The 24,504-nt window shown below is 37.7% G+C and overlaps 1 long non-coding RNA gene across 1 annotated transcript in view; it reads left to right on the forward strand.

Moving 5' to 3' along the window:
* Positions 1–24,504, forward strand: part of LOC121674101 — a 42,803-nt gene that overhangs the window by 15,290 nt on the left and 3,009 nt on the right. Inside the window, exon 2 of the long non-coding RNA XR_006019450.1 lies at positions 9,025–9,224. This is a non-coding gene — a long non-coding RNA (uncharacterized LOC121674101). The remainder of the gene's footprint in view (positions 1–9,024; positions 9,225–24,504) is intronic.

A 24,504-nucleotide genomic window follows, 5' to 3' on the forward strand; every position in this document is an offset into this window, starting at 1 on the left:
AGAGAAATGAGGTGGCAGGCTGAGTGGCATTTACATATGATGGGGAGGTCTGCTGGAAATCATGGTGTTAAGCAGAATGCAGAGGACATGACTGCTACTCTCTGTGAGATACACACAGAAAAAAGTGAAGGTTTCTGAGAAGGAGAAAGGAAGGGGTGGGAGACTCTGCCTTTGAAAGAGCACGAGTCCAAAGCCCAGTTTCCTGTAAAGTCTTTTGTGATCACATCTACTTGTGGTTGGAGAATGAAACATTCCACAGGACCAACTGTGCACTTGTTTGTTCGTACTTTCTGTTCACACCAGTCCTCTAACGGCTCTGTGCAGTGAAGTACACAGTGCTAACCACCACAGACTACTTCATCTGCACTTCATCAGATTAGCATTAGGTTGAAATCTCCAAGACAATATAAATGAGATCAATAAATAGTGCAATCAATCTCAGCTGGTTTTAAGTGTCCAGAGACAGACTGAAGCAGAACTCCTGTAGGATGACACTGCATTACCAGCAGAGAGAACACCAAACACATTGCATTGATGGCAACATGAGCATTGCCCCTTACGATCCTTCTTGCATTTAAACAGCAAAGACAAGAGGACTTGCTGTTGATTTATGGATGTTTTTGAAGAAGTATTTAAAACATTGTTTGAATTTGCAGAGAGAGAAAAAGAAGATGCATCTATACAGTCCTTCCTTTTCTTTAGTTTTCCAAATGGGTTGAGTTTTACCTTGCTTTGCATATCTGTACATTTCTCAGGTATTCAAGCAGGGACTGAACAATTCTTGTTCAGCTCTGAGTGCTTTGTCAGTGGCAAAGGAATAAAGTGTAAGATTTGAAAGGAAAAAGAAGAATAACCCAAATGCTCCAAATGAAGAAAACAAACGCAACATGATCCCAAATGTTTAAAAGAACAGTGACAAGCATCTTAGAAAGCCAAAGCAGCATAGCACAGTCACAAGTTCTACAGGACAGAATTCTATCTAATGGACAGAATTAATTGAAATCCATATCCTGTAAAAGGTTATATAATACTGGGGGTAAAAATCCTGTGCGTGATACATATTTTGGAGTTTTCTTCGTCACTTCATCTTTACACTGAAATCAAAGCAGTTACAGCAGTCTCACTCTGTAATGATGACTCAAGACATGACATAGGCTCCAGAGCAAAACAGGGCAAGATAATTCAGAACATTCCAGGTTTTTTTATTATTGCCGTTTCCCTAAAATGGCAACAACTGTTTCACTGGGTTAAAAGAATCTTCCTTTTCTTGACAAAAGTCATAAAGTAAGCTTGATTTTTGAAAAGCAAAAAGAAGGTAGGGCATTTCTTATACCCTCTTTTCTTTTTACCTTTCTGTGACCCCTAGGAAGTCACATTCCCCTCACAGTCTAATCAGCATGGGGAATTGCAAAATGAATGGGCTGGAAAATTCCTTTGAAAGGCAATAATAATATTTTTTCATATATGAATTCCAGCTTAGGGGCTCAGCAAAGTGAAGTCACGGTTATTGTTCTTTTAATTTTTTTGCGCCTTCACAGAGCTTTTCAAAGGCACTTGCGTTTGCATAAGTTGTAAGTTTATGTTAAAGTCCTGTGCTAGTCTGTGTTACACGTTTTAGTGTGTTCTGTACTGCCCTGGGAGCTAACCCCCCTCCCCCAAAGAACTCTTTCTCAGCCCCTTCATCTGTAACCTTTCTGCAAGTAAATGCTAATTGAAAAAGAAAGAACACCACTAATCTTGGAATTTAAATGCATTTAACAAAACCAATCTCGGTCTAAATTGTTGTTTCACCATTCCCTTTTCCCCAACAGATGTCGAGAAACTGCAATTCCTATTAAGAACACTTGACTGTTTACTCAGCAAGAGAACTTCAGGCTCAGGCTGCATCAATCTAAATGCGTTTCAGGACGTCAGTCTTTTGAAAAGTGCAGACTGTTAGTTGGTTATTTTTAAATGTAATCTTCACATAAAAGAGTTGCTGCATTTTTTTCTTTTCACTTTGTCATCCATCTCTCCCTCCTCCCTCTTTTTATTTTTTTTTTTAATGATAACATCAAACATAGTTGTCCTGAATTTTTAAGTCCCATTCCATTTAAGTTTCCCTCTCTCCATGGTGTTTTATTTCATTTTTGCTCCCTTCTTTTCATTTTTGACCAATGAAATATCAGTGAAGACTGTGAACATTATTACAGGAAAAAAAATAAAACCCCAGAAATATTATGTGGTAAGAATGTTAGACATCAAAAACATGAATGTGTTTTCTTAGCGAGCTTTAGAGTAAAGCCCCCGTGGGCTTTGACCACAGACCTACATAAAGTTATCTCTGCAGATAAAGGTGGCTCTCTGGGGTTTTGTTTTGTACCCCGGGTGTCACTCCTTAACTATGATCAGGAAAGTAAACATGTGTAGGGTTTTTTCCCCCTTTTTTGTCTTATCTCTTTACTTGATTCTTCAGTTAGTAAATGCAATATTAGTGTTTGTAAATACATCCTCAAGTGATAGTCACTGAAGTGTAGTTTAGGCCCTGTTTAGCACAGGTCCTTCAAGCATATTTTACCACAGAATAAATTTTATTTGTTTTACTCATCAGGTGTTGAAACATGGTGGCTCAATTCTTCCCTTGTTAGGGGGAGCTAACAAGGCTGAGGACCAGAGGCAGGTCTGAAGTGGCTGGGGCAGCCCCACCTTGAGCTATGTGGTGCCTGAATGGGGGATGTTCCTTTCCTAAGGTCTTTTATATAATCCTCCATTTTATTGGACAAAAGCAGGTGGGGAGAATACTCTGGACCACACAAGGTCAGACTAAGACACATGGCTTTAGGTCCCACTTTTCTTAACTATTGCAATGCAGAGAAAGTCAGCAAAAGCACATCAGTTAACACAAGTCAGAAAATGGCATGTAGGTGAAAAAAATAATTTAAAATTTGAATGCAAACAAGCAACAGATAATTGGGTGTGTGGGGGTGTATGGGTGAATGTCTGAAACTGAACTTCTGAACTCTCAAGCAGAAATCTACTACTTGCTGGCTGCAGTCTTTATGGGCTGGCTGTAAATTTTGGTAACACCTGGACTGAAAAAAGCAGCACATCTTGAATCCTCCGGTTAACAAAGAGGAGTTAAACACAACTAGCAAGTTCATAGCTGCTCATCTGTTTGGCTTCTGCATATAGACTATGTAGAGACTGAAAATGGTTCCAGAAAGAAGACCCAGTGCCTAAACAAAATGCCAGGGGATGACCACCATCATTTCTGTCCAACCTCCCAGAGGGGAAGTAAAAAATTAGCAAACACAGATCTGGGGATGGTAATGTGTAAGTGAGATAATCAAATTGGGTACTATCTCTGATCCCGTTCGTTCAGATCCACCATGGGGTGTTTTTTGATCCATCTCACTTGTGGCACAAGGGGGAAGAATGCTGAGCCAAGTGTTAAAGAGTGATACTCAAGTACTGTGAACATTGAATATTGGTTTTTAAAATAGGGCAGGTGGTTCTTTAAGACTTCTAGGAAAAATGAAAATGTACAAGAAGAAAAGTTAGATAAAAAATGGACTTTAGGATTACAGCGAAAACTACAATACTCCACAATAAACTGAAAATGGAAACAGTTATAAGGAAAATGTAAACTAAGTCAAATGAAGTGCCATATGCAAAGAAATGTCTCACAATGGCAATCTAATGGGTAATTTGCAGTCTTTATTCAGTTCCATATTCAGAAATCCATTGGAATCAATTACTAGTGGGAAGAGCAGGCATGAAACCATTTTCCACCTGCAACATGTCATATCAGAAACAATTCCATTATGCAGCATGAAAAAGGAGACAAATCAAACCTTGAGAAGTTTACCATGTGGTTTACAAATCTTTTTTTATGGAAGACTGTGTCCTTCCGAGAGTTTACTTGGTCTCTGAAAACTCCAGAGAAAAATCCAGAAAGTTAAGTTTATTCTGTCTTCATGCAAATCTTAGTTGAAATAATAGATTATTTATAATTCAAAAATCTATTATTAAAAAACTCACCACCACTGAAAGATTTTTAGAACTTAGGAAACTCTTCAGGTATCATAGAATTAGCATGATCATGCTAATTGACTACTTTGACTTGAATACTAAGTACCCACAGAGAGCCATGAAAAAGAAGTCAAATAATAATTTGGCAAGAGTGTATTAAAAGTCTGTGATCCTTTAATATGATATCTTTATAGCAATGAGGCATCTACATAGTTGGAAAGAGTCTGAATTACATGTACAGTTTCTCAGAATAGCCCCCAACATTCTAAGTAAGTTTACTCTAGTAAGCTTGATAAACCAAAGTTGATGGCTCTCCCGTTTCTTTGGATAGCTTTCTAAATTACAGTAGCACAACCAGTCATCCTAGCAGCCATGACAAACACAAATGCCTGGGCAAAAAGGGCAATCTACTTTTTGGACACTGCTGTTTAGACAACATAGTTTAAAATTCAAAATAAATGTATAAAGTCGCCAGCACTTTCAGTATAGTTAAAAATGTTTCTGTAAATCAGATATCTAATTTTGGTCCAAAAAGTAACCTTGGTAACAAAAGTCCTTTTTTGAAGAAACTGAATTAGAACTGAACAATTTTTGTTTCCAAAATGTTAGAACCCAAGGAATTGTTTTTATGCTTTGCTTTTCTTTAAATATAAAAAATGCAGGTGTTTGTTCTCTGTTTATATTTCCTTCAGCAAACACATTCATTGTGGCCACTGTAAGGGAAATTTCCCTCTCTGTGAGTGTGTGTCTCACCTTCTGACCCTCTCTTGTAGAATCAAGGTCTAACGAGAGAACAGAAAATCTTGTACATTCCTGTTTTGCATGAAAAATCATCATCCTCTTTCAAGATGTTAAAATTCTACTCATAGTGTTCAGTTTTCTTCTCCAATATGATTTCATTTTAGATTTGTGCTTTTTACATGTTTTGTGGTGGATTTCTTTCTTCATTCTGTAGTGGGAAGATGCTTAAACTCCTGCTCTCTGCTCCAGTAGTGAGCTGAGGGAAAAGCCAGCATCTGCAGAGGGGCAATAACAGAAGAGGAGGATGGCTGGGCCCATAAAGACATAAACGTCCATCCCTGGCATGCCAGGCTGCACTCACAGTACCACAAGGAAGCATAAGAGTGTCTCTGACCTGTGTGGCAGCATAGTCAAAAGCTGGAGCCATTGATGTGCACCTTGCAGAGGATAAGTGATCTGGACTTTCTGCTCTGTAGGCAAAGCATCCAGCCTGAGACTCAGAGACCCTGTCATCTAAAGCTGTTCCATTGGCATTACAAAGAAATCTTTTGTGTTGAGTCTGAAATGTTGTGTGTTGAGCCTGGAGCCCATTCAGAGCTTCCTTCTACTGCCTGCTGGCACAATGGGTTCCCTTAGCAGCCAACCCAGCCACATCCTAAAGGTAATTCAAATAGAAAATGTCCCCAGCCCAAAGAGAAACTCATCTCTTCTGATACAAGAGTACTCATTTACTTCACTGTCAAGGGCCAAAGCTGAACCTTTTGTTGTCACCTATAACTTGCCATGTGAGTTACATGGCTACTAACCCTTTGGTCTCACAAAAGTTCAGAGGAATACTTTATTGCTGTGCACAGCCCAAGTCATCTCCCACTGATAGAGCAAAATAAGGTGCTAGTGACACTTTCTCTCTACTGCGGTTTTTCGTTGAGAGTGAATTGATGTTTTGTTCAAGGTTATTTTGTAGTAGGTTTGCAAACTGCAATTAGGCATAAGAAAATTTTCCTTCAAGAATGAAATTTACACTCTCAGTAGTGGAGGGGTAATGGGTAATGGGAAAGAAAATAATGCTGAAATCTTTAGGAAATTCACTTTAAAAGATTTGTTGGTTCAGTTAGGAGTAAAAGCCTGTAGCCTTGGTACTCCACCTCCCCCAAATTCACCATGCTGCAAGCTGTGTTTGAGAATCTTTTGGGAACAGCCATTTTTGTACAGTGTTCTTCATACTCTGTGCCATGAAAAGTCAGTAAAGTTGGAAATATAACTTTATTTCTGAAAGGCATGAGGTCTTTAAATTCTGGGTCTTGGTTCAACTTTTATGTATTCTTCACTTTTATTCTTCTTGCCTTTAAGTCTTAAATTAAGACTTTGATAGACAAAGCAGCAAAAAGAAAAACGAATACTTTTCTTTTATCTTCTTCCCCTTTGTGAATGAGTAAGACCAGTTTAGACCCCAACTGATATTTCCTATCAGTGGTAGCACTAATGTTACCACTTGTGATACAATGAAAATTTAATTTAATTAATTCTAATTCTAGCTAATACATTTTAATAATTATTCAGTATAAAAATTTTTAAAACAAACTGTATGGTAATTTACAGATGACTTTTGCAAGGCTCACCTCTATTACTCTTCTCATATAACACCTCATAGAAGGTGATAGTGAGAAACACAGAGGTTTGCCTGGTGTTACAGGAAGAAATGCTCTGTCTGGAAGCAGAAACTTTGACTTGTGCCATGATTAAAATCCACAAGATACATTAAAGACAATGAACAGCTTACTGTTCACTGTTATTCAATAGGCAAGTGATATTCTTGCCTCAGCCACTACTAGCTCCGAACTTTCTGGAAAGTAGTATTAGATTGTTAAAAGAAGTTTACCTCTGGTGAAATGAAATATGATGAAAATCAAATACAAATAAATATGATGAACTTTCAGAAAAGCTGAACCATTTGTAAAAATTAACATGCTTTCAAGAAACATCTGATATCATTTCACTATTAGTTCAAATTTATACCCTTCGCATTTTAAAAAAATATGTAACCAGATCTGCAAGGTGTTTATCCTTTTTATTGCTCATCTTCTCTGTAAGGTTTAGCAGTATGTACCCCACACAGAAATACTGGAGGGCTCATCTCTTATGCCAAATGAGAACCCTATATTTCATGTTAGGGAGCACTTACTCAAAGAATGCCCACATTTTTTATGGATGAACTGTTCATTCACTTGTGTGAATAAAATATTCAAGGGTTCAGAATTCATAACCTGTTTCTTTAAGATGCTGCATAATTGTGGATAAAAGGTGATATTACAGTGAAAAACACTGCTAATTACCATTTATTATTATTTTCATTCATATCTCACTATTTTTAAGTTGCTCATAAAAATATCTCTTCCTATGACTTAGTCCAGATTGTATGATAATAAGTGAATAAATAATGCCAGTGCTTTCCTATCCTGTTTTCTTTTTTTTTTCTCATGAAACCAGATTTCTAAATGTGAATCGTCACTTTGCATTCCCCACCCGAAAACACAGCTATAATTTTGTAGACATTGCTAAGTATCTGAGGTGAATGTTTGGTAGAATTCTGCTGGCATGTGACAAACAAACAAATACGTAAACAGAATAAATACAAATACAATACATTCTGCAGTATTTACCAGGATTCTGGGAAGATATTTTACTGACCTGAAAAACTATTTTATTTTTTTTCTCACATTGTGTCACACAAAGCATATTCTCTACAATCTGTGAAGCCTCACGTTAGGCAGAGTGAAAGTTAAGTGAATTTTAGGAGGATTATTTATTATATTGCAAATCACAGCCTGGCATAGTGCATTTCTTCACTGAAATATGCTTTTAGCACTTTAGAAATCCCTTTGTATGCATCTGAGTCGATTAATTTCTCTGCAACTATACGTGCTACTCAATATACTTGTTATGTGTTTGTCGCTCTCGGTGTGTAATGAGACATTTTTGCTGTTGCTGATAATTCTGTAGATTCCATTGTACCCAGACATATGGTGTCAGTTGTTTGAAGGCTTTAGAACCCCTCGGATTGGCTGTGATGTAAAAATTCAATAATCCCCATAGAAAACTTCGGACTTCTCAAACCAGTTTAAAATCCTCATGCTCGCTTGCAGACTGGGGAGTTTTAAAAACAAACGGGCCCTTGTAGATAATTTAACATTAATGGCCCGAGTCAACAAGAAGTGCAAAGCATTAAGCCCCCAGGAAGAGTGATACATAATCTGAGCTGTGCTTCCACAAGGTATGTGCCAGATGGAAATATGTATAACCAGAGTTTTACTAGTAGTCAGAGTGTATTAAACTAGTCTTATTAAAGGACAGGTTTTCAATACTTTAGTAAGGAAGAATGACAATCTGCCTTCTCATTGTAGTCCTAATCCAAAGACAGAAGCAGCCAATTGAAAGACCCCATTGCTTTTGATGTGTTTTCTATTGAGCCAAGTTGAATGCAAGGCAGCTGCGGGGAATTGGAGGGCCCTGGTTTAGCAGATGCATCCGGTTTCCTCTAAACTCATGGAAGTCACCACAGGTCCTTCATATCATGTGTGTCTGGAGTGAAATAATGACTCCATCACAGTCATTAAGAGTCTTACCGACGACTAGGAGTGGATTTAAAATTTTACCCCTGGTATAAGTAGGCCAGTTTATTTTATTTGCTCTGGATATTAAATTTCCCTGACAAGGGTGTTCTGCTTGGATTGTCTCAGCGGGCCGGTAAGCAGAAGTGTTTGACTATTAAGTGTCTATAGCCCTGTTACCTGATTTAGGCCATAAATACATACTTTCTATGCTCAGAACCTTGGTGCAAAGCATTTGTTATTGTAGCTGTCTAATAAAAAATAGTTGGTCAAAGGCCAAAATTAAGTGAATAAGGACCATTTTCCTTTGCCATATCATGCCCTTAAGCAGTGTTTCACCAAGGCTGCAAAAGAATTTGTTAAACATGGCTCAGTACAGATAGTGTTTGAACAAAGAAGGAATAACATTTCCTCCATCCTTCTAATACATTTATTTCCGTGTACTGTGGTCAAGCATGGGTTTTTTAGGGAAAAGAAGTACATTAGTCTTCCATAGTTTTTAATGAACCACAGGGCCTGCACTTATTTTTATGTGTTACTTTTATAACTCTTTTAGGGCAGCAGTGCTCTGAAATCCAGGTTGTAAGTAGATCCCAGAAATACAGAGTAAATCAATTGAACAATGCACAACAGTTTGTAACCTCATTGCTCTTGTATATTGCAGGAATACCAGAATGGGTGCAGCCCAGCTAAAAATATTTCCCATCTTCATCTCTTTCTGAGAAAACTGCTTAAACCCCTTGGTTGAGCACTGGCCGAACACTGACCAGCCACTGTCCAGCAAACAGAGGTTAAATATGCAGCATGCAAGGCAAGGCAAGATCAGTCTGGCTGCACAGCCTACATATGGATGTACAAAAAAAGGTAAGTAACTGGGAAAGCAAAAAAGGTTTTGGTCTTTAGGATTCCTTGAACTGCTTTAGGCTAAATTAATCTTTTAGGTCATGCCAGGAATAATATATCCCTGGTGATGAAAAGACACTTTTTCCTTGTAACACCTTTTCACTTTCATTCCCTCCTAGCATTAGTGCCAGGGGAATTTCCAGATGAGATATTTGAAAGCTTTTTGGTTTTTATGTGCTGCTGGACCAGCATTAAGTGGTGTTACGTGTGCTGGAAGATTGAACTCCATTCATGTCTATATGATTTCTCTCCTCCTGTCTCTATGCAAGATATCCAAATGAGCAAACTCCATCCAGAGTTTCCCAAAACCACAAAATGAGAGTGTTTCCTCCTTTAAAGCTGGCATGGAGGGAGAGGAGCTGAGCCTTTTCTGAAGACACCTCTATCTCAGCTCTCTTTTGAAGTTCAAAAGATTAGGAGTACCCAGGTATACCACTCAGAAAACCAAAAAATGGTTTACTGAAGCCAAAAGTTTTGCCAAAATTTGATTTTACTCTCAAATATTTTCTTTTATATGACCAAAAAAATTCCCAAAATTAATCTTGCTGGAATTATCTAAGTAAGACAAATTTAATTCCATGATCCTCTCAGACACAGAGGCCAAGTTCGCTTGCAAGGTGCAATTTTCCCATTTCTTGTTCTTTGGATCATCAGAAGACCCAGCAGTACCTTCAAATCTAGTTGTTACCATTGCAATCTCTGATGTTTGTGTCAATATTTCTGCTGTCTGGAAGGAAAGAAAATGTTATATTTGACAATGGGGAGCTGTGTCGTTTGGAGATATATTGTTTCCCTCTCATATGTAGGCAAGAGACCGTAGCTGATATCAAAAGAGTTGCACATGATGAGTTTTATTCTGTGGATAGGAAATAGTGTGATTCAGAGTGCTTGTTACTTTTTGCATGCTAATGCCCTGTTTCCCTAACTGAAAGGGTTCTATAAGTTGCAGATAAGTGTTTTGTGAATCAAGCCCTAAATCCTCTCTTTATTTTAACTGGAGACTTTAGCCAGTGGATAAGCACCATCAGACATTATTCAAACATTTTACGGCTTGCAAAGAAAGTATTTTATTTTTTTTTTAAAGAACACTTTAAATAAGAGAAAACAAACAGTTTCATTGGGAGAAGCCTGGTTATGGATATCTTCTTTCCACCCCAGTGGCTTGATGTGACTGTTAACCAGCATTTGGCTGCTTTATAACTGGTGCAATTATTTTGTCAAAGGTTGTAGGGTTTTTTTCCTCCTGTTGAAAAAAAAAGTTAGTTTACAGTTTATTAACTTAGATTACTGCTAATAGCTCCCATGAGTCTTTCTACTGAAACAAGGACCAGGATAACTGATTTCTTAAGGCCAATCTGGAAGACTTTAAAACACATTAATAGCTATCACTGAAACAGCAGGAGGAAGAATAATCTGTCATTTGGGTTTTTTCTTTTTTTCTTTCTTTTCTCTGCATAAACTTTTCCCCCAACTTTATCTATTTATCTATTATTGTTGCTTGCTCTTTCTCTCCCTTTTTATCTTTTCCTTCTTTTTACAGCTATTAACAGGCTAAGTTTTCAGTGAGTGCAAATAATCAGCAAGGACTCATTTTTGACTGTTCAGGGAACACATTAGCACATAAATAGGAAACAAAGACTGGTTCAGGGAAAAAGTAAAATGATACTTTAAAGTGTGGAGGCCTGGAGTCAAAACACCCCAATTTCAAAGGAGTATAGATCCAGTGCAGAATATCATTCATGATTAACATTTGATACCCACCCCCCCCACCCGGGGGGGGGGGGTGATGCATAAATATTTGTAAAATCAACACATCCAGGTTAAATAGTAAGGCATGCAACTGTGTGGTTTACATGTGTTTGAAGAAGGCAATAACTTATTGTATGGTTTTATCAGAAGAAAAGGGAAATTTCCTTCCTTCACAGCTTTGGCATGACTTCTCCAGTCATATCTTTCCATCCTAATCCTCAGTTTTATGGCCAAAAGAGGAATGAATGAATGAAGGGTGAGCAGAAGTCCTTATTCAGTCTGTCTGAAATAGTGTCTGGGATATCTGCTGAAGACTACGACAAAAACCTTTTGCTTACTTTTGAGTCCCTTGTCACAGTTGCTATAGTGAATAATGGAGGAAATCTGATTTTCTGTGGAAGGACTTTAGGCAGTTAAAACAGCTGGGATGTTTGTTATCCAGGTACTAACATTGCAGTACTCAGTGCCAAACATCATGAGGAAGTGAAAGTATGAGACCGCATTTTCAGGAATAAGAGTGTAGATATAAACAGGGAAATTATACTATTCTGAGTGTTCTCGTTTCTTCTATGGATTGCAGTTGTGGTGTTAGGCAGTCTGGAGCATCAGCCATCCAGCTGAGATGCTGGGTGAAATTTCCTGTCTTTCTTTCCTGAGTAGTGAAGTCATGCACTTGTTACATGTCTTGATTTTCATGGATTTGGTGCATTGCCTGATCAGAGAAGGAACCTTTACAATGATAGGTGCTACACAGTTAAAGGAACCAATAATTGTCCTTTCCTGAAAGATTTTATAATGAAAACATTCTTATTTCTATTATCTGAAATAAAGAGGAATTGGGGTGGGGGTGGGAAGAAGGGATGCTCCTCTGATATCTAATGGGAAGATGCAATAAATCAGATATAGGCTTTGAGACCTGAAAAGATCGAGTAAGTTCAGCTTAGATGTTTCAGTATTGTTCTTCCCACTACTTTGCAGGGGGGTTTTGATCAGATACAGCATTGCACACATGTGGGAAGTGAACTGAGACAGTTACTAAATCACTCGGTCTCTGCCCTTCAAGACTGCGAACTGGTGTTTGTCATAGCAACGTACTTTGAATTGTCCCTGATGTTATTAACCAGAAAGTAGAACATGAAGGAAAGATCTAGCCTACCTGCAGCAGAGGTGTATTTTATAAAACAAGTAATAAAGTAAGAGCACAGAACTACTTCTTAAGAGTAATTCCTGAAAATGTTACCTGGGAAATAGATTAAATTATGCAGATTTCAATTATTGGCATCATCAGGTGCCATAAATCAGCATAAATTCCCTCAAGGTTGGTTTTATCATATTTACAGTATTTTACTGTGGTCTGTATTTTTGTTTAGCTGAAAAGCTTTGCAGACATATATTTTCATTAAAAATATATGCTTCCAGGAGTTTATGTCAAACCTACTCAATGCTTTAGTAGAAATGTTTTATTTTCAGTCCTGAATGGGGGTCATACCATTGTTCTCTCTCCCCATCACTTTCTGGTTTTGTTCTTTATCGATTCACAAATGTGTACTGAAGGACCCAATGTTATCAGACAGACAAGTTATAGCATAATCCTATTTTCCTGGAATAAGTTTTGCATATAGTTCTGTAGTGTGCTAGAAACATCCACTTATATGAGAAAATCAAAAAGTTAAAAAAAAATGCCCAATGGATTTATTGGGAAAATACACGTAATTTTCTACTACCAGTCCTTTTTGACACTCAGCTGTTGATGTTCAAGCACTCCTGTAGTAAAAGTGACTACAGTCTACGACAGATAGTATGGTAATGAAGTGGCATACTTTTCTGTTACACTGAAATTTCAATAAGGGTGGAATTTTGCCTTAAAAAGAGGGCAGTGATCTTCTCACAAACACTGTCCTTTGTCCTGAGGCACACAAAATCCCTAAATCCCTAAAATATTTTATCTAAAGATAATTTTGCACCAGCCCAGGCATTAAAAAGAAAAGTATATCAGATGCAGCTGGAAAGGTCCTGTTGCTCAGGGAGAAGGTAAATTAAAGGTTTCTATCTTATCTGTATTTCAATTACAATTTTATTTTTGGTCCCTGACAGTGCAGACAGCTGAAGTCTTGGGAAGTGGAAACATTCACAGGTGTAAGAAAAAAAGAATCTTTAATAGTGGAGATGTATATATTTGAACTATGTGGCTTTTCATGCAGGGTATACATGACATTTAAATAAAAATGTGGACTCTTTTGGGGGGCCTATCTGTTTGAGCTCATTTGAAGATGTCCTTTATTCTACCTTTTTTTTTCCTTAGCAATAATGACCTAGTTTAGGAGTCTGCAGGTCCATAGACCCCTAGAATGACTCATGGACACCAAACAAAGTCAGACCAGCACCTTTGTGATTAACAGTTTTGGTCCTTGCACAACTGGTTTAGTTAAGGCTGACCCCTAGAATGAATCATAGGGGTCAGCCTTAACTAAACCAGTTGTGCAAGGACCAAAACTTAATCACAAAGGTGCTGGTCTGACTTTGTTTGGTGTCCATGGTGTATATTTGTATCCAGTTTTCTGAGAACTGGATGACAAAGTCTTGAGATAAATACCTTTTAGCTCTTGGACACCTGGATCTGTGGGAAAAGACCAGAGAAGGCTTCTACCTCCTCTGTCGGGCTGTATGTATCCTTACATCAGGATGACGTAAGTCAGGAAAACAGGAAAGCTCTTCATGTCAGTACAGAAAGAAGATAGGTGAGTTGGAGCTCACCTTTATGGTTTCAGAAAGGCTAAGAAAGACTCTAAAAATCCAATAGTAGATTTGGGGTAAATGTGGATCTGAGCTGGGCTGCAATTGCTAAAACTAGTTTCTACTTGGAGCTTTACTGCAGACAACTCTGGTCTTTTCTGTTTTCTCCCAGATAAGAAATGCTCTGAAAATGATCCTGCTGACTGAGATTTCAGTACCTTCTGATTTTAGCTGCAACAACGCTATTTTAAAGTAGAGGGTTAACATCACTGAAAACTAGTGAGAGAAAGAGGCTAGAGAAGGTGAGAGGAGGTGAGAGAAAAAGGCTGGAGAAAAATTATAATCGTGAAAAAATGTCAAACACCAAAATTTTCTCAAATCTCATCATTTTCACTTGCTTAAAAAAGTTACATGTGAAAAGATCCAAACCTTTTAAAATAGAATGATTTAGTGAGTCTCTTATTGTCTACATGCATTCACACAGATTTATCCTCTCAAGAATACTTGTATATTTGTGCCTGTGTGTATCAATAAGAGTCCACACATATGCAGCATTATTTTCTGCCTTCTCATTTGGGAAAGGAAGACTGAGAAGAATTTTCTGTCTTCTACTTTTCCTCTTGAAAATATTTTCTTGTGTCTGTCTCAAATTCACACACAAATATTCACTAAGGCGATTTCCACTCAACAGTTCCATGACTTGTTGCATTCTATATTTCATTATCTTCAGCAAAATGTGTGTCTCATCTTTGGTATTACAGAAACACATCAGGGTTTTCATGTGACACAGTTAAAATTCACAGTGTGTTCTTGGAAAGTGTGCCAGGCAAACATTTTAGGGTCTGGTGGTATCCTATGGAGAAAGACCTGCAGAAATCACCAGGATAGAATGATGAATGGATTCTGGATTATATTGCAGTTGAAAAGTATCAGAAAGCTATCTAATACATCTTCTACTGTTTAGTGAACAGGACTCACATTAGGTAATGGCAGCAGAAAACATTAAAGACAATTGTATATGATGTAGTATTCGGTCAGATTCATTCACAGTGTATAGTCATTTCCAAATGGCATTTTGCTGTTCTTTGTTCTGCAGCAGTGTCTAATATTTCTAAACATTTTTAGGCTCTGTGACACCTTAATGGTATACAATAACAGTATGCCTCCCTCTTAGAAAAATGGATACTCTCATTTTTCTAAACATTGTGCCTTTACCTTTAACCATTTCCATTTAAATGCAAATTTCAATCATGTCCACCTCTCTGTATTCCAACAGAAACCTGGGGAAAAGACTATACCTTAAATCCTCATTTCTCCATAAAGGGAGCTGTTTCCTTCAGGTGTGTCACTCCATGTTATCTATCTTCCTTCTCATTTTACACATCACCATTGTGGCAAGTTTAACTTGCAGAATTCACAAATAAAAAACAGTTTTCTTTTTTTGTTGAAAACTCTGCTGGTTTTATGTGCTAAAAGAAAATGGGCGTTTTTAGTTTTATTTATTTCCTGTTAAATTTGTCTGACATAACTGTAATGAAAATTTCCCCTTCACAAGCCTTTGAATTATTCCCGGCATTTGCAACTGTTTATACACTCAAAAGTTTATAATTTCCTAAACAACTGTAGACAAATTAAGTTAATTTGTATCATAGGCTTGGATTAATCTTGCAATTATTGTTCCAGTTTAAAGTAAATAATTGAATTTCAGGGTTAAGGATAAAATGTGATGCTATGAAACATATGTGATACTGGTGTCAGTTTCCTGAATGTCTGTTCTTCGTATGCAGCTTAGCAACACATTTGAGCAATTCATTAAAGTGTCTCTGCTTAGTGAGTCTTCAGAGAGAAAGTTACATTTGAATCTGGTGTGTAAAAAACACTCAGAAAACAGCCAACTGAAACAAAACATCTCCCTCCCCTCTCGTCCCTCACCAAAAAACCAAATCCCACACCCTTTATCTCTTGTTAGTCCCTCTTGATTTACTTTTGACAAGAGAGGGCACTGTGATAACATTCTAAAGAGTGGACATATTTGTATATTCTTGCCTCTGAGACAGAAAGGAAACCAGGGATTAACCCCTGAAGCAATTACTTTACAATATAGCAACTACTTCAACACAAAGCAGGATTGGCGGCGGGGGGAAGAGAAAATTTAACTAATTAGTGCAAGTCATGATGTTATTTATGGGAATTAGTTGGAAGAAATATTGTTGAGTGTGCTCATAGAAAAAAAGACTGATTTGAAGTGTATTTATTAATTCTCACTTTGAGTTATCATTTACTGGCTGAGAAATTTAGCTGAAGATACTTACTGGCTTCAGCCCTTCAAGAGAATTAAACATATTGGAAATACTGTGCGGGTATATTTTTTCAGCAATATTTGTAAACCTATATTAAATGCAGTTGTGTGGATTTCTAACTCTCCATCATATTTCTGGTATTGGGGGTTCTAAGACCATTTCTTGTAGGTCAGAAATATCTCGTGCCTGTCATTTTAAAACTAACCGTTAAATGTTCTAGCCATGATATACAAATTGCCTTGCAAATAGTGTGCTTTCTTTATTCATTTGGATGAAACTGATTTTGAACACCATTTTAAATGTAGATAATAAGTTAGGAGCAGTTCAGTTCTGAGGTGGCCAGGGTTCAAGGAAGGAGGCAACTCAAGACTTTAAGCATCTGCACTTTGAAAATCATATTATTTTTAAGTGTCACAGGCTGGGTACCTGGAACTGCTAGTTATTTTCAGAAAATCTTGTCTATGTGTGGATTATTGTTGTGGTTTTAGGAATGGCATTCTTCAAATTTAGTGCCCCCCCTCCCTTCACCCCCAAGACTCTCTTAAACCAGACACCACTCGCTTCCCCTGACCACCCCCCACCTTCCCCTTCCCACTCTGGGGATGGACTTGAGAACTGAAGGCACAAAAAGATTAAAATTGCAGGTTGAATTAAGAACGGTTTACTGGAAACAGCAATGAGATAAGAAAACAAACACTAATAGCAACTATATTAATAACAAAAGTGTACAAAAATGTTCATTTCAAAGCCTAACCTGACTGCAGCCACATTTTCCTCTCAGGAATAGGAACACCTTTCTTCACAGAAGCCAGAAAAAAAGAATCCCTTTCTCCCAATCCCTGGCAATGACCTAAGATGGTATCGAACAACATTTGGGTCTTGGCCATGCCCACTCAGCGCAGCACATGGCAGACCAGAAATCCCAAGCTCAAGAGACCCGATGGGCTCAGCCTGGCTACTGTAAAAATATTAATTTTGTTCTGGTGGGAGCTAGGACACTTATGAATGTAAAACTGTATTGGTGGTAGGGGCAGAGCATGTTTATCCTGTCTTGTTGCCATATGCCAAGTGCATTCTTGGTGAGATATTGTTGATAAGAATAAATGTTATCAGAAGGAAAGAAAAAATTAGAGGAGGTTTTTAGCATTTTAAATTTTAATGACTATATTGTGGACCCTTAATTTCCTTTTTCTCCAAACTGCAACAACTACTGCAAGTATTCAGACAAATAAGTGTTTTCATAAATATTGCAGTTTATGTGAAATATATATGTTTAATCCACAATATATGTTTGTATTTCACTGTACTTTCAGATATCAGAGAACAGATTCCTATGATGACAAGAGATGGATTAATTTGGTTATGTAAGCCTTTGGGCCTTTGACTTTAGCTGTTCAGGGTTGATATCAATGGCTGGCAAGAGATGTGTGGGAATGATTGTGCTCTGTTAAATTTTACTCGTTTCTTGTAATACTTAGTTGGGGAAAAATCCCTGTGGTAGTTTGAGGAGTTATGTGACTACCTTGGTTCTCTTGTTTATATTTGTTCATGTGAACTTCATGCCAGGAGTCTTGAAAAATATGGAAGAGGTCCTTTCCTTTTCATAACAAAAAGTCCCATGTTCTTACCCTCAATTTTTTTTCTCCAAAATGTGAATTCTCTTTGTCCTATAGAAAAGCTATGGGAAAATGAAAAAAGAAAAAGTACTCTGAAAGTTTCAACTTTCTGACTTTAGTGGAATAAACGACTATTGTTTTCCTGCTTTATAATTATGCTTGTTTCTTTCTAATTCATGCAGGCTGGAGCAGATGACTACATGACACTAAGTTATTAGAAGAGATTTCTATTTCCTGCAGAAGTGAGAAAACATCATTTGAGTCTACTTCTCCATTCTATTTTGTTCTTCTGCTTTTGAGCTTGAAGGATATATTAGCTAATGGGTAGTTCCCTGCTCTCTGTCTTGATCCAGAAACAGACAAAGAAAATTAACAGATAGTGCTTGAAGATTAGCTATCATTAAGTCAGGCTTTGACATATGTGGCTAATTGAAGAAATACCAGGTACAACAGGAAATGAAGAATAATGGGTAATACTTACTTAGAATAGACTTGTTTAGCTTTAAATCCAAGAAAAGTGTGATAGTGCTTAGATAAACTTAAGGGAGTTAAGATCTTACAGACTCCTCACACACTGATTACTGTTAAAAACTCTCTATCCCAGATGGTAATTCTTTGACAAATGTTATTTTTTTTAAGTGACAACTGATAGACCTTGTTGTTAACAAAATTATAATCCTTTTCTTTAGTATGATGCAAAAACTTGTTTCTTGGATACTTTTTGTTTATTTTTGCATTTTGGCTTCCCTTGACTTACTTGAAAGGTAGACAACTGCAGAATTGGACCTGAGTGTTTCAATAGTTACTGTTTCCACATGGGCCACTGTAAAAACAGGATGGAGTCATGGAGAGCTGAATTATTGCAAAGCTGAAGCAGAAGAGGAAAGACTTTGTAGATCCAGACTCTGCTTACATCTCATCTGTGCTTTCATCTCTCCAACAGTCGTTGCACAGGTGTGCATGACAGATGAATCTATATTGCCAAAGTGGAAAGCACACACATTAGCTTCTGGGACCTTGTCAGGATTACACAAAAAAAAGGGGGCTTATGGATCACTGTAAAATCCAAAGGTGTACCATTCAACCTGGAATTTGGTCTGATACTTGCTATTTGCACAGCTTTCAGGAAAGGCTGTTTAAGTGAATAAAGCATGATTTTAAAAGATTCTTATCAAGAACCATAAGAAACTTCAGAAAACATTCTGGTACCTAATTTGAAATACAGTGCAGAAAAGTCATCAGGATATACTGATGGCTTTTATGAAATAAACCCATTTTCTTCAGGCAAATAGATAGGGATTCATTCTCTTTTTCTGCCTACCCCTATGGCATGATAATGATGCGTGGAGCAGTTTGTGTGTGAGTGTGGGGCGTGAGGGTATTTAAGCAAGCAGCCTCTCTATTACATATTTATATTGAGAGCATGCATAAAGTTCTAGCACAAAAAAAGAAAAAGAAAAAAACCCCACCAATCTAAACAAAAAACCCCAACAAAAACCTTTGCAAGCCCTAGGCTTATGTTCATCTGCGGCATGTGGTTGACTGGCAGGCTGAATTTTGTCATGAATAATGTTTAAAAGGCACTGGCTTTCTTCCATGAGCAACACATAACTTTTCTGAGCCACATCTAAGGAGGCAAGTATGTAAACTACACACTTAGAACCTGATCATCTTTGTGTAGTTATTTTCCTACTTCCTATTTTCAATTGTCTTTGCCTAAAATGGGTCAGAGTTAGCAGTTACCTATGAAGGTGCTATAATGTTGATGAGTTTTGGTTTACTGCTTGCTGTAGTGGGTAGAAGAAGGCAAACCATGGGTGAAAGATGAGCAGCCAGGTCAGCAGCTACCCAAACTGACACAGACAATGAGGCTCCATGAGTTTTTTCCAGTGGAGATACTGCACCACACAGTTCCATTGTATAGCATGTCACACACAAGAGGCTATCACAGCTTCTTATGATGTCTTGTACATCATAGAACAGAATTTGACTTTTCAAAATTAACCTGTTTAAAGATCATAAATTCTGCCAACCGTTCATCTGCATGGGGGAATCACATCTGAAAATTAAATCCTGAAGTGTGATCCATCTGTTTTTGCTGTCAGGCTCAGCCCCAGGAACTCCTAAGCAGTTGTTGTTGCTGCTGCTTTTTAATAGGGTAGGACAGTAATGCACAGTCCTCCAGATGTGTCCTGATCTTGTCTTGAGATTCACACACTTGACCTCAGGTTGACATTGAAAACCCATCTGAGGCCCAGCAGAATTACACTGCCCTTCATAAAGAGTACAAAAAACTTCTGAAGCAGAAGTGCTGGAAAATGTTCAGTAACCAGTGGATGGCTCTGATATAAACTTTAGTAACCTAGTGAGAGTGGAGAGAAAAAGGAGGGAGTTTTTCTGACTTCTAGTGTAGCACAATACTTGTTCTTGCCTCCTGAAGTCTAGTTATTGAATGCTTAATCATGTGACAAGGAGGACTGTGTTGCAGCATATCAGAAATATAAAGACAGATCATTTTCTTTCCCCAAAAGTTTGGTAATTATTAACTCAATAAAAAGCAGACCTTTTTTATTTTTGCCATCATCTATGGGTAGGAGTGAGCAGCAGGTAATTCACTGTCAGAGCATTTCTAATTTTAACTAGTGTGGGTATTTCTCAGATAAGCGAAGAAAGGTAGTGAAACTGTGCATTGATACAACTCAGACAATGAGCCTCTGGACCTACTGTAAGTGCTGATAATACAGACCCAATGCCATTCAGTGTCTAAGTCATTTCAAACAACCATATTTAATGAGATCTGAGTCTACACTGCCCTGAGCAGAACATTAATATAACACAAGGCACTGAACCACTCTAACATCCCATTCACTTTATACAAAGCAATGCGAGGGTGACTCCAAATGACAAGTTGGCACTATGATTCCTCTTCTGTTCCTTAGAAACACCAGGTGCTGTCCTGAGAAGCAACCAGCTTTACATTTTGAAAACCTGAAGCTTGTTTTCTTACTGGCTGCAGTGGACTTCTAGGGATAGTTTTGTAAACCACCCAAACAAACCTCATTTTTTACTGGAAGTGTGCACAGAACAAATAGAAGGGGAAATACTTTGCACTGGAATATTTCTGATAAGTGCAACTTTAAGAAGAAAGTTGACATGAAGGACTGCCTTCATCATTAAAGAGCTGCATGGTACAAGCTGCCCTGCCTTAATCACAGCTGTCATGAGAAAAGGAAATAGATTTTTAGGGTCCAGATAGGATTTCTCCTTGGAAATGTCAGGAGTGATTGATGTAAGACACAAGTAAAAAGCTACTCACTAAACGTGTGTTGTCTACACTTTGAATCCTGCCTCCCCCCCACCCGATATGGTGTTGTCATGATTTTAACAAGTCACAGGAAGAGTTAAGCTGTGCTTCTGAATAAATTAGTACAGTCACAAAATGACACTTCCCTGACCTTTGCAAAAGGTGGAGAGTATAACGGTAAGACATACAGGGCTGTTAAACAATGTTGTTTTTTTTTTTTAACCACTCTGACAAAAGGTGCAAGCTCTTTAAAACAGTTTCCTAATGCACTTCAGCAAGAGAGCTAACTGACTGTCATAAGATGACATGCGTAACACAGAGATCCTGCTACACATTTTGATGCAAAGGAACACCCTGTTAGTTGAAAATCACTGCTAACTGGATTCAGATGTTAGAGATGAAGTACATGGAGCACAGTACATTTGGTAAAGCTTAAAGAAGCTTTAAAAAAAAAGAACATAAATCTTTAGCTGTGGCCTTTTATCAGCTCTTAATTTGTCATGGTATTTTAATTACTGACAGTGTAAAAGTTTTAATCCATATGTTAGGGGAGATGATTCTTATTTCTTGCTCCTTTCCTTGAAAAACTGTTTTTAAAAGTTATCAGGCCTGCATGCACGTGGAAGTTTTAAAAGCTTGCAATGTGCCGTATCAAAGTTCTCTTAGCTCCATGTTGTGCACATATTCAGAAAGTTTTATCCACGTTGACTTTGGAAGTTATAAATTCAAACCTTAAAAGTGACATAAATTTCTTTGGATGACTCCAGTTTGATGGGACCTGATTTTCAGAGGGCTTCTGCTCAGCATTGCTGTAAGTTGCATTTTAATTGTTTCAAGACGGGTATTCAAATAGAAAAGTATAGGATTTGGGGTGTTTGAAAATAAAGAGCAAACCTGATCTCTTATGTGGTGAGACCCTGTTTTTGCTATTTTTTTTTTAAATTTTTTTTATTTTTGTGAGATTGTTGCTGTTTTATTTTCAGACTTACATGTGTGACTGCTGAGACATACACAAAATATGATCAAATTGGTACATGAAGCTAAGGGAAGCAATAAGGTATTCTCAGTACTGCATGACTGCAGTTAAGTCATTTTGAAATCAATAATCCCCTCGCAATTCACTGTGCCACTTGACTGGACATACAGATGCAGCTGCCCTTGTAAATGAATTTACATCGCACTGTGCTTGTAGCCATATAATCTTTCTTCCCTTCTCAAGTCTGTCCCATTTTTCCTTGCTTCCGTTATGCATATGAAACTGAAATTAAGATTGCATGTAAAGTTGACTAGCTAATCCAGGTTATTTATTGGAAATGAAACTATATAAGCATACAATATATGGTTTGTTTAAAATTGATTTACCTAACTCTTCCCATAGTCCCAGGCAAATACAATTGTTATACAGCAGAGAATTGTATTGTGGAGGAAAAGAAACAGAAGAAAAAGAAAGTATCAATAGATAATTTGCAGCTAGTTTATGGGGGACTTCAATTTGGTAATAAAGAGGGTAATTCATCAAATAGAAAAATTAGACATGACACTAAATTTAAAATTCTTATTAGCTACAATAAGTAAAGATTTTAGCATGAAAACTATGCGTATTTCAAATGCTATCTCAACATTGCTTAGACACAAGCTTAGACTGAAGTCCAGGAGATGGGTCATCTCTAGGAATGCAAGGTTCTTGTTAGCACCTTTCATTGGTCCAGCCATGCCTTCTCCTCTCCCTGCACTGTCTGCCTATCTCTACCCACCTGCCCAGGCGTTGACATCAAGACACTGAATTAGCCAGAAAGAAATTTGTAGTGTCTGAGATTCAGCTGTGTCAGAGTCACAGGCTGCAAGGGAAGATGGCATACAGAGAGCCTGAAGTTCATCTGTGCTACAGAAACTCAGCCCTGTGAAGCGTGCAGTGGAAGTGTGAATCATGAGCTACAAAGAATGGCATGGCTTAGCAAGATTCCTAAACTGATTTCTAAGGCTGTGATATCACCAACCGTCATCACTGGTGTGTATTGCAACATCATGAAGGAATCCAGGCTCTGACAAACCAGACGTGATATTTGATGGTAACATGCCTGCTCATGGTGGGACTAGATGATCTTTAAGGTCCCTTCCAAACCAAGCCACTCTATCCATCTATGATTCTTTCCATGATCTGGCCTGGTCCAGAAGTCTCTAGGGTTTTGGCTATCATAAGCTGCAGGTCTGTATGTTCTTCCCCTTCACAAGGAATGACAGCTAAAGCAGAAGGTCTGTAGCATGGTAGGTTCTTGCATTGAAGTCTGAGAAGTTACCTTTTGCTGACAGCCTTCAGGAACTTGAACACAAGGGAAATGATCTCTTTCAACCATCAGTGCAGGCTGCCTTAGGGGAGAAAATGGAACAGGGCAGCTGAGGAATAATCAATCACAATGACATGCCTTCCTTACTCTCAATAGAGATTGGTTTCAATTCTGAATCATGCCTCGCTTTTCACATATTTCTTTTATGTATATATAAGCATATGTATCTATGCATGTATGTATTTAAAATACATATGGACACACACATGCAATAATATTTACCAGTGTATTTTTATACTCCAAAAATGCCCAGCTTTTTTTGAATTCCGTTCAAAAAAACCAGAACCACTGGGCCACAGTGACCTTGTGGTAATCACCTCCCCAGGCTAAGAGTATGCTGTGTTCACAACCTATCATTTTTGCTGAATGTTCTCTGTGTTCTTTCTCATTGCTAGGAATAATATTCTTACCTTAAGACTAGGACAATATCCACATCATACTCATGGAAACCGAGATGTAGAGAAGACAGATAACCAGCATAGATGGAAAGAGGAGTAGGTAGGAAAAATGGCTATGGTTCATCACATCTAACTTATTAAATAGGCTTCTCTTGGGCCCATCTATGCTAAAAGTGCAGAAGCTTTGGGTTTCTACATTTACTTTAGGTAGCACAACATAACTGCTTTTCTTCAAGGAGGTGGAAAAAGCAGACTACAGAAGGCCTGTGCAACACTGTACACTTGCCTGTGTGAATGTGGACATTCCAGCCAAAGATGCATTTATCTTATTCTTAGATGCCATTTTCCATTTTCTGTAGAAACAATAGTTTCTTATTACTCTAAGTTGGCATGACATTGTGTGAAAAATCAGATGCTGCTTCATGCAGACTGAGAAAGTCACACACATTTTCACTCTGTTTACAATCTTTCATAACAGCTTCAGTTTGGAGAGGGATCTACCTGCATCTTGCTTTCCATTGCATTAAAAAAATTCCTCTTTCATTATTTGTTTGATGAAAAACAAAGGAAATGAGATCTACGGCCTATATTGGTAAGTCATAAGGTTTTGTCAATCTCCAGAGATTTACCTGTTCACCTCATAATCTTCACTAAATCCCTCAATGTTGAGTTGGGATATCTTCATGTTGCTTAGAAAAAAAATCCCTAATCATTACCTCATATCCTATTATCCCATCTCAAATCTTGAAAAACGCTTTTTTCCTGTCACACACTGATAAAAATCAAGGCCAGTTGG

Source organism: Corvus kubaryi, unplaced genomic scaffold, assembly GCF_017639235.1.
Source record: "Corvus kubaryi isolate FWS band 111438036 unplaced genomic scaffold, C.kubaryi_AGA036_p1.0 66, whole genome shotgun sequence".
Taxonomy (NCBI): domain Eukaryota; kingdom Metazoa; phylum Chordata; class Aves; order Passeriformes; family Corvidae; genus Corvus; species Corvus kubaryi.